The sequence below is a fragment of the Amblyomma americanum genome, chromosome 4, assembly GCF_052857255.1.
Source record: "Amblyomma americanum isolate KBUSLIRL-KWMA chromosome 4, ASM5285725v1, whole genome shotgun sequence".
In the NCBI taxonomy this organism is placed as follows: domain Eukaryota; kingdom Metazoa; phylum Arthropoda; class Arachnida; order Ixodida; family Ixodidae; genus Amblyomma; species Amblyomma americanum.
Window position 1 is genome coordinate 212777293 of NC_135500.1, and position 11814 is coordinate 212789106.

Genomic DNA, 11814 nt, shown 5'->3' on the forward strand with positions numbered 1-11814 from the left:
TGTTCGCCCAGATGGCCTTCTGCGGCAACTGCTGAAACTTTCTGCTGATGCTCCTGCAGCCGCTCATTCAGGCAGCACCCGGTTTGCCCCAAATATCGTTTGCCGCAGGGCAAGGGAATATCATATACGACGTCTTTTTGGTACTTGACAGGTCTATTTTGGTGTTTCTTGGTGCAGGCACTGCTGTTTCCGCTGTCGCCGTTCACGATACGGCCCAACCTGCCCAGTTTATTGGGCGCCGTCAACACCACCGAGACACCATTATTCGTCGCCACCTTTTTGAGCCGGTTCCGTTTAAGAGACGACCCCTGATTTTGATTTTCCCGGCCGCCAGTTCATAAGGTTTTATCGTGTATCTTCATCTACAACAGAACTTTAGAGCAAAAACGTGAGTTCGTACCCCTCAGACTCAAGGGGTATCCCTACAGACTAGAGCGAAGGTGTCGCTTGCTTTTAAATGTTGGAAAGTAATTGCCGGCTTGCGTATACGCGAGTGGGCTTGCAGCGAGACGAGCTTTGCTGCAATCCTAAGCTTCCGGACGTAGAGCAAGGAATGAGCCTCGTTCGTGGTTCATCTTTTAAATACTTAACGCTCTGTATTAAACGCGACAGGAACGGAGCAATGACACAATTGAAATTCATAGGAAAGGGTGCGGATGGCTGGAAAGCTGGTAATATTCTACCTATTATGTAAACAGAATCTAAATTTGGCGTGCTAAACTACAGTCCAAATTCGCTGGTTGCAGTTTCTTGTGCAATGTTCGGCCATTTTTTTTACACTCAAGCAAGCATCAAACCCTGTACGATTGCGTTTTTGAACGAAAGTCAGCATGGGCTCAGAAAACTCTTTGAACATGCGTCACGTTTGATCAAGTTTTAACATATTTTTGAAATCAACATGAAAGTTCAAACTCATTTTATGATTCGCAGGCCTCTGTTACAACACAGTGCTCAGTGAAACAAAGTTCTTACAGCTTAAGGCCGACCTCAGACGCATAGAGAGATGGTATTGCACCAAATAGAACTCCTTAAAATAAAAAACTGTGTTCGCGAATTCTTTACAAACAAAACAAATAAATCATTGCATCAGTGTTCCCCGAACACAGCAAATGCTCATTACAAACTACACATGATCATATTGGTGTCATTCGTTTTAAGAGCAGGGCACATGTTCGGCGCATATTGACTGCGTGACGTTTGAAGAAGATAGGTGCGACAGTTTTGTTCGGTGTAATTGAAAGCATGGTATCATAGAGGTTATAGAGGAGGCGTAAAGAAAATACATCAGAGCCGCTTTGTCGCTTTGTAATATGCCTGTCCTATGTGGGATCTCCTGTTTGCAATGTCAATGGCGACATGCTAGAGCGTGGTCATCCTGTTGAAGCTCTACTTGTTCTTGGGCAGCATGACGGCCTTCTTAGCATAAGCAAAATGAAGAACTAATTGGATCGGGTGCCACTGGGTGATCACCGTAAGGCTGTCCACGGTAAGCCATTCTACTAAACTTATGAAATATAAAAAGGGTTTTTTGCTCACCAGCTCTGCATCCAACACATCACGTATAGTTTCACGAGTTGGCCATTGCACTGGTGTCCTATTGTGGGGTTCCTGGACGTTTCCATCATTCTTTCTTTTCCATCAATATCATCATCATCATCAGCCAACTGCGTTGGAAACGTACTGTACACTTAGCACTTTATTCGATGCCTTGCAAACATATTCAATCGTCTACCCATACTGCCGTGACTTGGGCACGTAATAACAACAGCCACGCGGTCAGCGCTGGGCGAAGCCGAACAAACGCCTTTTATTGTGCGTGCAAAAAACAATAACCTAGTTCCGTACACACTGGTCAAGCTCGGCCGCCGATGAGCCAGGGCTGCGCGAGCCACTAATATCACGCTACAAACGACCCTTCAATAGGATCGCATATATAGTGACCCACGAAGGAGTCCAATGGGCCTTGCCGACGTCTATGCTACGCCCTTGATCGCTTGAGGAAGTTGTGACACGATCCATTACGGAGCCATCGCGGAGTATTTGTCCCCCATAATGATGTAACAAACAGCTACATAAGCCCATCCATCAACCCGAGCGAGAGATCGGAAATGAGCATCCAGCTATCGGTAGAAGGTCGTGATCTTTGAGTAGGTCGTAATAGTAAACAACGCAACAAAGCAAACAAGAGAAACGCAGGTATCGGCCGAGTCACTGAGCGAACTTAAACCGTTTTTCTCGCGATGACACGTGTATAACGCCGAAAGAATGAGCACTCAGATCACAAGACCATTTTCACATTTTCTTTTTTTCACTTAACAGCGTTTCTTACGGAGAAGCAATGTATGAAGCGTTGTTACAAAGACGCCACCTAGGTCTGTGAGAAGTCACAACCTCAGAATGGGAACACTTAGGTCGCTCGGCTTTATCAATATACGAATCCAACAAGCTCTATTGCGATTCCAGAAATTGTTGCTGTTGTTCCCCTCACAAAATGGCACATACCCACAAGGGGGATTGGCCATAACCAGGCGGTGACAATTTAAATTGCAGATTGCATATGGCAAGCGTGGGATGACCTAACAAAAATTGTGTAACTCTGTTTTCGTAGCAGAGGAGGTTGCAGGAGGCTAGGGTCATTTAACAACTGAAAATTAGGTAAGAGAAGCAGTAAAAAAAAAGAGATTGAGAGAGAGAGAGAGAGAGAGAGAGTAGGAATTGGAAAAGTAGTTACGCAAATACGAAAGCTTATGATGGCATGGGCAGTACGAAAGCTTATGATGGCATACATTTTGATTCTAGGAGATAATTTTGAACGGCAGAGCAAACATTCCCATTGGTATGGCCAAGCATAGAAGCGCCAAGGGACAGAACAACCGCAGAAGACAGACACAAATTGAGATTCTGCATGGGGACCCCTAATAGTCGCCTCCGGATCGATGAGTAGCGACGACAAAAGAGAAGAAAGTGCTCTATTGTTTCCGGCTCAGCACAATGCGGACACAATGGGGAGATCGCCAGACCAGGCCTGTAGAGGTAAAAATTTGGTTGCGGCACCCGGCAACGAAGACGCGTGAAGGAAACTTCAAGTTTGCGCGATCGCCATGCTGTGCTTCTCCAAGGGAAGAGGAGGTGTTGGAAGTCGTCCAATGAGGTAAGCGCTGATGCGCCAAAAATCTTTCATTACAGTGTACATTCGAAATCGTGCCGCCGCGATGTACACAGTTGTTGGAAGGGGGTCAACAATTGGTCCACTCAGGGCTGCCTTCGCTAGAGCATCAGCTGATTCATTTAATAGAAGACCCCTGTGCCCAGAAACCCAAATAAATCGAATTGATTTCATATGTTGAAGGATCAGGAATTTTAGTATCCGAAAGAGCTGCCATTCAGTGCACGCAGACAGGGAAGTACATAAGGATAACGAGTCCTTAACTATTATTACCGCTGATAAAGAGATGGGCACCTTGCGCAGAGCCAGAACCACTGCTAGAAACTCGGCCAGATAGGTAGGGGGAAGAGGAAGACGAAGACGTTGTTCGAACTACTGTTGCCTCATCTCTGTTTCTTTACCTAATTTTGCCTAATTTACCTAGTTTTGTTTGAATATTCTAGGACGGCAGCATCTTCAAGGCGGTACTGTCCCTATGGGAAGAGTACGGCTGCTCCGGCGCCGGCAAGCCTAAAGGGACCACGCCAATCTAAGGAGGCTGTCTCTGAAGAAGCGGCCATGGCGTCCAAGGCTGTGGAGCGACCAGGACATGGAGACGACCACCCGTTCAGTGAGACCTCATCGCTTAGTGGGGATGAGTCAACGATCATCGACGGTGACGAGTGAGTGGCCGATATGGCTGGCGTGGACAACGAGGGCTTCAGATTGGTGAGTCATCGCAAGCAACGAACAGTCGGGATCCCGGTAGTGGTCGAGCCCACAGAGAAAGGGGTTGATTTAAGAGAGAAGAATCACATCTTACTTTTCGCGGTCCTTCAATCACTGCTGGCATCAGCTCCGATTCGTAGTCGGTTCACCATGCACGGGGCTCTTCAGCTGGATGTCTCGACGGAAGAGCAGGTTGACAAGCTCCTGGAGAGCTCTAAGATTTTTGGCATCAAAGTTAACGTGCGGTTTCCCCATTCCTACATGAAGAACACCTGTGTTATTAAGGGTGCACCAAAGTGGTATTCAGAACACGACCTACTTGATTATCTGAAACCACAAGGTGTTCTGCACGTGAAATGACTTGTGCGCCGTGTAGAGTCTCCAGGAAAAGAATCGGCTGCAAAACGTAGCAACTCTATCGTGTTGACATTCGCTCCCAACTCAGAGCGCCCCGAAAAAATTGACCTGGGATTCACAAAACACGCAGTTGCAGATTTCACTGAAGCTCCTCCAAGGTGTTTTAGATGCCAATGGTTTGGGCACGTGGCCAAAGTTTGCACAAAGGATCGACGCTGTAAGCGGTGCGGAGGCGACCACGACTTTAAAACCTGCAAGGCCGATTTTGATTGCGCCAATTTCGGTGGTGATCATCCAGCGTGTTTCGGAGGCTGCCCCTTCCGTGTGAGCGCTCTGCGCCGTCGAATATCCTTTATTGCTGGTCCCAAAACCCAACCGACTGAGACGCCTCTCCCAGGATTAGAGGAGTTCCCTGTGTTGGAGTCTGATGTTGTTGCGTTACCCAACAATGCCCTTAAGAGGCCTGAGTCAAGCAAGACGCCAAGGTCTATTGCGTACGAGTCGGTTGTTCGACCTCCAGCAAAAAGTGTCCATGTTCCTGAGCGACCGGATCACAGCCAGACACGATGGCAAGGGGGACTCTCTATGCACAAGTGACAAAAAAAAACAGCTACTGCGGCCAAGAGTGTGTCCCCGTCGGCATCTTTTGTCGATGTTGTGAGTGCGTTGCGCAAAATAAGCATCTCAAAAATCAAAATATGTCTGACCTTCTTCATGTTTTGTTTGGGGCCCTGCGTTCACATGTTCCAGCGATGGCGCCTGGTAACCTGAAGAACTTCCTACAGCTGGTGCTTTCTTTTGAGTCCCTAATTACCACCTTCGCAGCGAACTTTCTTGCTATCTAATATGGATGGGGTTAAACCTCGTGGATCTCATATGCACCGAAAAGTGTCGTTTATATTGCACTGGAACTGCGCTGGGATTTTAAGTCGGTTAGCTGAACTAAAACTATTCTTGAGAGAGACTTGCGTTCCAGTATTGGCCCTGTCAGAAGCTGGCCTGACAAGCTGGCGGGAGACGTTGGACTGGATATGTCACCCATAAAAAAACTCCAGCACAAAGTCATTTCCTGCAGGAAGTGCCGCGCTTTACACAAGAAGGAAAATTCCACATGTTTCTCTAGCTTTGCCGATCTTTGCACGGATGACATTGAGGTAGCAGCTGTGAGAATACAGCTCGGCTCTCGAACCCTTTCTATTGCATCCGTGTACGTGTCCCCGCGGAAGAAGGTAGCATTGGATTTGTTTCTACAGCAGCTCTGTGACCACTGCCCAGCTCCTCGAATTATCTGCGGTGATTTCAACGCCCATCATGCCGTCTGGGGTGACAGGAACACGGTTTCCCGTAGACATTATTGACAGTTTGGACCTGTGTGTTGCCAATGACGGAAGCCCCACTTTCTTCCGGCCTCCAGCCTCAGCGACAGCTATAGACCTCAATGATTTGGGCCAGCATGAACTTTGGGACACAAACGAAGAGAGACACATGGAACACGGAACACACTGCTGACTAACAACTTTAATGAAAAGGCGCGGAACACGCGGAAATATATACAGTGGTAAAGGTGGAGAGAAGGATGGAGAGAAGGCAAAGGGCATGGCGAAAGAAGGTTGCACCAAAAGCAAATGTAACAAATCCTTAGAACAAAAGACGAAACAGCCGTTACCGGGAAAGCGAAATCACTGAGCCCCCCACAATCTTAGGCCGCGTTGCAAAACTGTGCGCACGTGATGAGAACCAAAGCATGATCGAGAATCAGTTCTCAGAGTAGTCACAGGATAAGATCTAGGCCACAACAAAGACAGTGAAAGAGCAAAAGCCGCGTCATAAAAACAAAACACGAAACAACTGAAAGAATATATGAATGAAAAACCCGCAAGAATTCACGCCAAAACAAAGCTAGAAGTTTAACATGAAGATGGACATGAGGCTGCGAAATCATGAAAGCTCCTTCGCCTACAGGTGAGACGAGGGTTGAAAAAAACAAAAAGCCAACACTAACACGGCTAAAACAGAGCTAAAAGCCTGAAGTTGAATTTAAACCAAAATGCCAACAGTGACACGACTAAAACAGGGCTAGAAACGTAACACATGATGTGGGAGATAAAAAACAAAAAGCACAAACACGGTGCCGAACAGGACGGGCGTAAAATTTGGCCGGTTCATGGGACAGGGCAAACATCATGGAGGAACGTTTTTTCTTTGGTTGAGAGTGCAATTGACGGGGTGCTTACGCAGTCCTTCCCTTTCTTGTGGATGGCTACAGCTTCGATGATTTCCCTGGCCAGCCTATCTTTTTTTCTTCCAAGGATTGAGATGTTGTCGAGGTTGGCCGTGCATGAGTGCTTAGGCTGGCGGCAATGAAGAGCCAGGAAACCTGATGTGGCAGTTGCTCTTAATGAATTTGCGTGTTCTCTAGCTCTTTCATTGATGCACCTGCCTGTCTGTCCAATATAACATTTACCGCATGCGACAGGGAAATGATAAATTACACCTTCGTCGCAATCTGCGTATCTTGTCTGGTGGTTTACTGCGCACCTCATCCTTCGCTCTTCGTTGTTAACTTGGCGGCACATCTTGTATGCTTTGTTGGGTGCAGAGCAAGCCACCTTGACAGCTTGTTTTGCGGCGATCTTTTTGAGGTTGTGAGTGAAGCCGTGGACGTAGGGTACAACAACGATGTTCTTGCTGGTCCACGTTTCTTCCCCCATGGTTGCAGATTCCTTGCGAGGCAAGCGGTGAAGCAGCGCCTCGCTTACCGTGATCAGCATTTCTTGGGGGTACCCAGCTGCCCTTAATCTAGTGATCTGCTTCGAAAAGCTGGGGCCCATTTGGTGCGGGCATGATTTTTCAAGCGCTGACCTCAGTGCCCCTTTTGCAATTGCCCTCTTGACGGTCTTAGAATGAGCTGACTCATGGGGAAGGAAACCTTTGTTGCTGCGAGGTTCATAGCGCCAGCACGCATGTCCTTCTTCGAGCAGAAGCCGGAGATCCAAAAACCTAATTTGGTTCCCCTCGGGGAGTTCATGGGTGAAAGTGAATTCGGGCAGGCTTTCTTGAAATAACGTTAGCATTCGTCCTACAAAGTTGCACTCGGCGGCTTCATGAGCACTTATTGAGCAAGAGATTAGAAAGTCGTCCACGTACCGAAAGATTGTGGTCCCCGGATAGCCGCGTACGATGCTGTCGATTTTCCTATCACAAGATGCAAGGTAGAGTTCGGAAAGGTATGGTGCCACTTTCGATCCAATGCAGATACCGCTCTTCTGTACGTAGTGTTTTTGATTGTGGGCTACAACTGTCGAATCAAGGTACACCGTCAACAGTTCAAGGAAGGTGTCCGTTGAAATTCCGGCTGAATTTTGAAAGGAAACAGCACCGTCTTCTTCGATGGTGGATCGCAAAACCGACATGAGTTCCCGATGAGGAATGGCATAGTACATTTCTTGGATGTCGATGGAAAAGCTGTACGATATCTGACTGCTTTTTTCTTTAAGAAAGGCGGTCAAGGCGAGCGAGTTTGGGATCCTGTAAGGATCATCGAGCCGCAGACGTTTCAGCTGCTTTGCCAGAAAATCAGATAGATTGATCTGCCATGTGGCCCTCTCAGAAATTATGGCACGAAAAGGAACGCAGTCCTTGTGCGTTTTTGCAGTGAAAAAAACCGCAAGCTCTGAATTCTTTGTTCCTTTGATTTTCGCGCATAAACTGCTGAGGCCTTCCCTGTCTAGAATGGAGAGGGCTTTCCTTTTTGCTTCTTTGACCTTCTTGAGGTTGACAGGTCGAAAGTTTTTTTCCATGGCTTCGTTGGTCTTCACTTGGTATGTCCGGAGGTCAGAAACGACGAAACCTCCCTCTTTGTCAGAGATACAAAGCTTGAGGTTCTTACGGCGAAGTTCTAGTACCGTGGAACGGAATCCCACCTGAGGCATGACGTTGGCCTTTTCCCGGGAAATGCTGTCCAGGCTTTCGCTGATGATCCGTGGCGCATCTTCCGTCGGAGCTTTTCCCGCAATGCGCCGAACAATTGCTACCTTGTCGACTCTGTCCAGCCGAGGCTGAACTGCGTATTTTGGGCCATTTTCCAATACCTGTCTTGACTTGGAAGTGAGTTGAACTTCCCCGAGGGTTACTACGGGGATCTTGCCTTGGTTGGGAGGTGTGTTCTTCGGTCTACCCTGCTTTAGGACAGGGATGTACCTTCTAGTCCATAGGAGCTCCGTTGAGTGCTTGGCTAGTGCTAAAAGGTGTTGAAAGGCGCTGAAGGATGTGGACTTGACACGCAGAAAATCATTCAGCAAGCGTACTTGCCGCCACATTTCCGATCTTGCTATCTTCGTGACCCTTTTGCCATGGCCAAGAGACGGGTTGATGAGACCGAACAGCTGCCTGACGTCCTGTGTCGAAGCAGATCACTAGATTAAGGGCAGCTGGGTACCCCCAAGAAATGCTGATCACGGTAAGCGAGGCGCTGCTTCACCGCTTGCCTCGCAAGGAATCTGCAACCACGGGGGAAGAAACGTGGACCAGCAAGAACATCGTTGTTGTACCCTACGTCCACGGCTTCACTCACAACCTCAAAAAGATCGCCGCAAAACAAGCTGTCAAGGTGGTTTGCTCTGCACCCAACAAAGCATACAAGATGTGCCGCCAAGTTAACAACGAAGAGCGAAGGATGAGGTGCGCAGTAAACCACCAGACAAGATACGCAGATTGCGACGAAGGTGTAATTTATCATTTCCCTGTCGCATGCGGTAAATGTTATATTGGACAGACCGGCAGGTGCATCAATGAAAGAGCTAGAGAACACGCAAATTCATTAAGAGCAACTGCCACATCAGGTTTCCTGGCTCTTCATTGCCGCCAGCCTAAGCACTCATCCACGGCCAACCTCGACAACATCTCAATCCTTGGAAGAAAAAAAGATAGGCTGGCCAGGGAAATCATCGAAGCTGTAGCCATCCACAAGAAAGGGAAGGACTGCGTAAGCACCCCGTCAATTGCACTCTCAACCAAAGAAAAAACGTTCCTCCATGATGTTTGCCCTGTCCCATGAACCGGCCAAATTTTACGCCCGTCCTGTTCGGCACCGTGTTTGTGCTTTTTGTTTTTTATCTCCCACATCATGTTTTACGTTTCTAGCCCTGTTTTAGTCGTGTCACTGTTGGCATTTTGGTTTAAATTCAACTTCAGGCTTTTAGCTCTGTTTTAGCCGTGTTAGTGTTGGCTTTTTGTTTTTTTCAACCCTCGTCTCACCTGTAGGCGAAGGAGCTTTCATGATTTCGCAGCCTCATGTCCATCTTCATGTTAAACTTCTAGCTTTGTTTTGGCGTGAATTCTTGCGGGTTTTTCATTCATATATTCTTTCAGTTGTTTCGTGTTTTGTTTTTATGACGCGGCTTTTGCTCTTTCACTGTCTTTGTTGTGGCCTAGATCTTATCCTGTGACTACTCTGAGAACTGATTCTCGATCATGCTTTGGTTCTCATCACGTGCGCACAGTTTTGCAACGCGGCCTAAGATTGTGGGGGGCTCAGTGATTTCGCTTTCCCGGTAACGGCTGTTTCGTCTTTTGTTCTAAGGATTTGTTACATTTGCTTTTGGTGCGGCCTTCTTTCGCCATGCCCTTTGCCTTCTCTCCATCCTTCTCTCCACCTTTACCACTGTATATATTTCCGCGTGTTCCGCGCCTTTTCATTAAAGTTGTTAGTCAGCAGTGTGTTCCGTGTTCCATGTGTCTCTCTTCGTTTGTGTCCCAAAGTTCATGCTGGCCCAAATCATGGATTCATACCAACTGGCCCAGAAAAATGCCATTTTGCTATAGACCTGACACTGCATTCACCTGACGTCCGCGTGAGGTGTTCAACCGCGCTTGACCGCATGGGAAGTGATCACTATCTGATTTTTGTGTTTGCTGGTGACTTTCGTATGCATGGTCCTAAAATTAGCAATGTGGTCAACTGGGACAAGTACAGAGAGCACCTAGAACGTGTCTCTGGTGATGTTGTGGACAAAATGATTTCTAGTAAACTAGCAGTAACTATGGCGGTCAAATTTACTGATCATTTTCCGGCCCCGGATATAAAACTCAGGAACCTTTGCGCAGCGAGAAGAAGAGCGGAACGCCAACTCGTGCGGAATAAGGACGACATGGAACTGAAGACGACCTTCAATAGGCTGAATTCTGCCATTGGACGGCACGCGAACAAGCTGTACAGGTCGCTATATACGCCTCATTCTGCGCTAGTTTGACTGTGTTCTCACCGATGACGAGAATACGGCGAGTTATTGGCAGCCTTGCTGGAGAATCTCGCCCTTCGAAGCCTTTTGAAGTTCTTGCAATACGCAAAAAAAAACCTATTGCGTGCTTGGAAGAGGAATTTGCAGACGCACTCGTACGTGCTAATTCTGTAATGTGTATATATATATATATATATATATATACCACCTGTTTCCTCCAGGTCTATCATGGACGTCCCGTTCACGCTTCGTGAGCTTCAGACTGCGCTCAGTGGCCTGCGGCGCCGGTGTGCACCAGGTCCCGACGGCATCACCAATCAAATGCTGAATAATCTGTCCTTGAAATTCAGGAAGGAGCTCCTCAACTTCATAAATCGAGTTTGGGAGACTGGCGATGTTCCTTCGTCATGTAAGGTGGCACATGTAGTTCCAGTACTGAAGCCTGGCAAAGACATGACAGACCTTGCCTCGTATCGCCCTGTGTCATTGACCTCCTGTGTAGCTAAGTTGATGAAGAAACTGGTAAATGAACGCTTATCGTGGTGGCTTGAGGACAGCAAGGTACTGCCAACATGTATGACAGGATTTTGCCGAGGTTTTAGTGCCCAAGATAGCGTCTTAGACTTGGTGAGTCACATTGAACACCAGAGAGCTTTCGGCCTTTCCACCTTAGCCATTTTTCTTGACGTTGCGAAAGCTTACGACAACGTGCTTCAGAGCTCAATTCTAAACAGTTTGCAAGGCATCGGCATACAGGGCCATATGTTAAGATTCATTTACAAGTAAGTGATCGCGCGGTTCATGTGCCGTTAGGGAGTACGTTAAGCACCGAAAGGGTTCTATCACGAGGTGTGCCTCAAGGAAGTGTCCTTTCGCCCACGCTCTTTAACGTCGTAATGGCGGGCCTTCCTGATTCAATGAAAAAATGTTGCAGGCAAGTGCGTATGTCAATATATGCTGACGACATCTGTATTTGGATAACTGGCTACGAACACAAGCGATTAGCCCTGAGAGCTCGACAGTCTCTACTTTCGGCAGAAGCTTACCTTTAAGGTGTGGGATTGTCTCTGTCAGAGGAAAACTCCGGCTTTTTTCTGTTTCCAGGTGTAGGAAGACGTCAAGCACGGTTGAAGATAAACCTCGGTCAGTATTGCATCCGTCAATTCAACCACACGCGTTTCCTGGGCGTCATTATTGACTCCCGTCTACAGTGGCGAAAAGCTGTAGACGCGATTGCTTCATCTATATCTTCGCGTCTCAATATGATCCGTATAATTGCACATGAGCAATGGGGAAACCATCCTTCTTCTATGGTCAAATTTCATGAAGCGCTAGTGGTCAGTA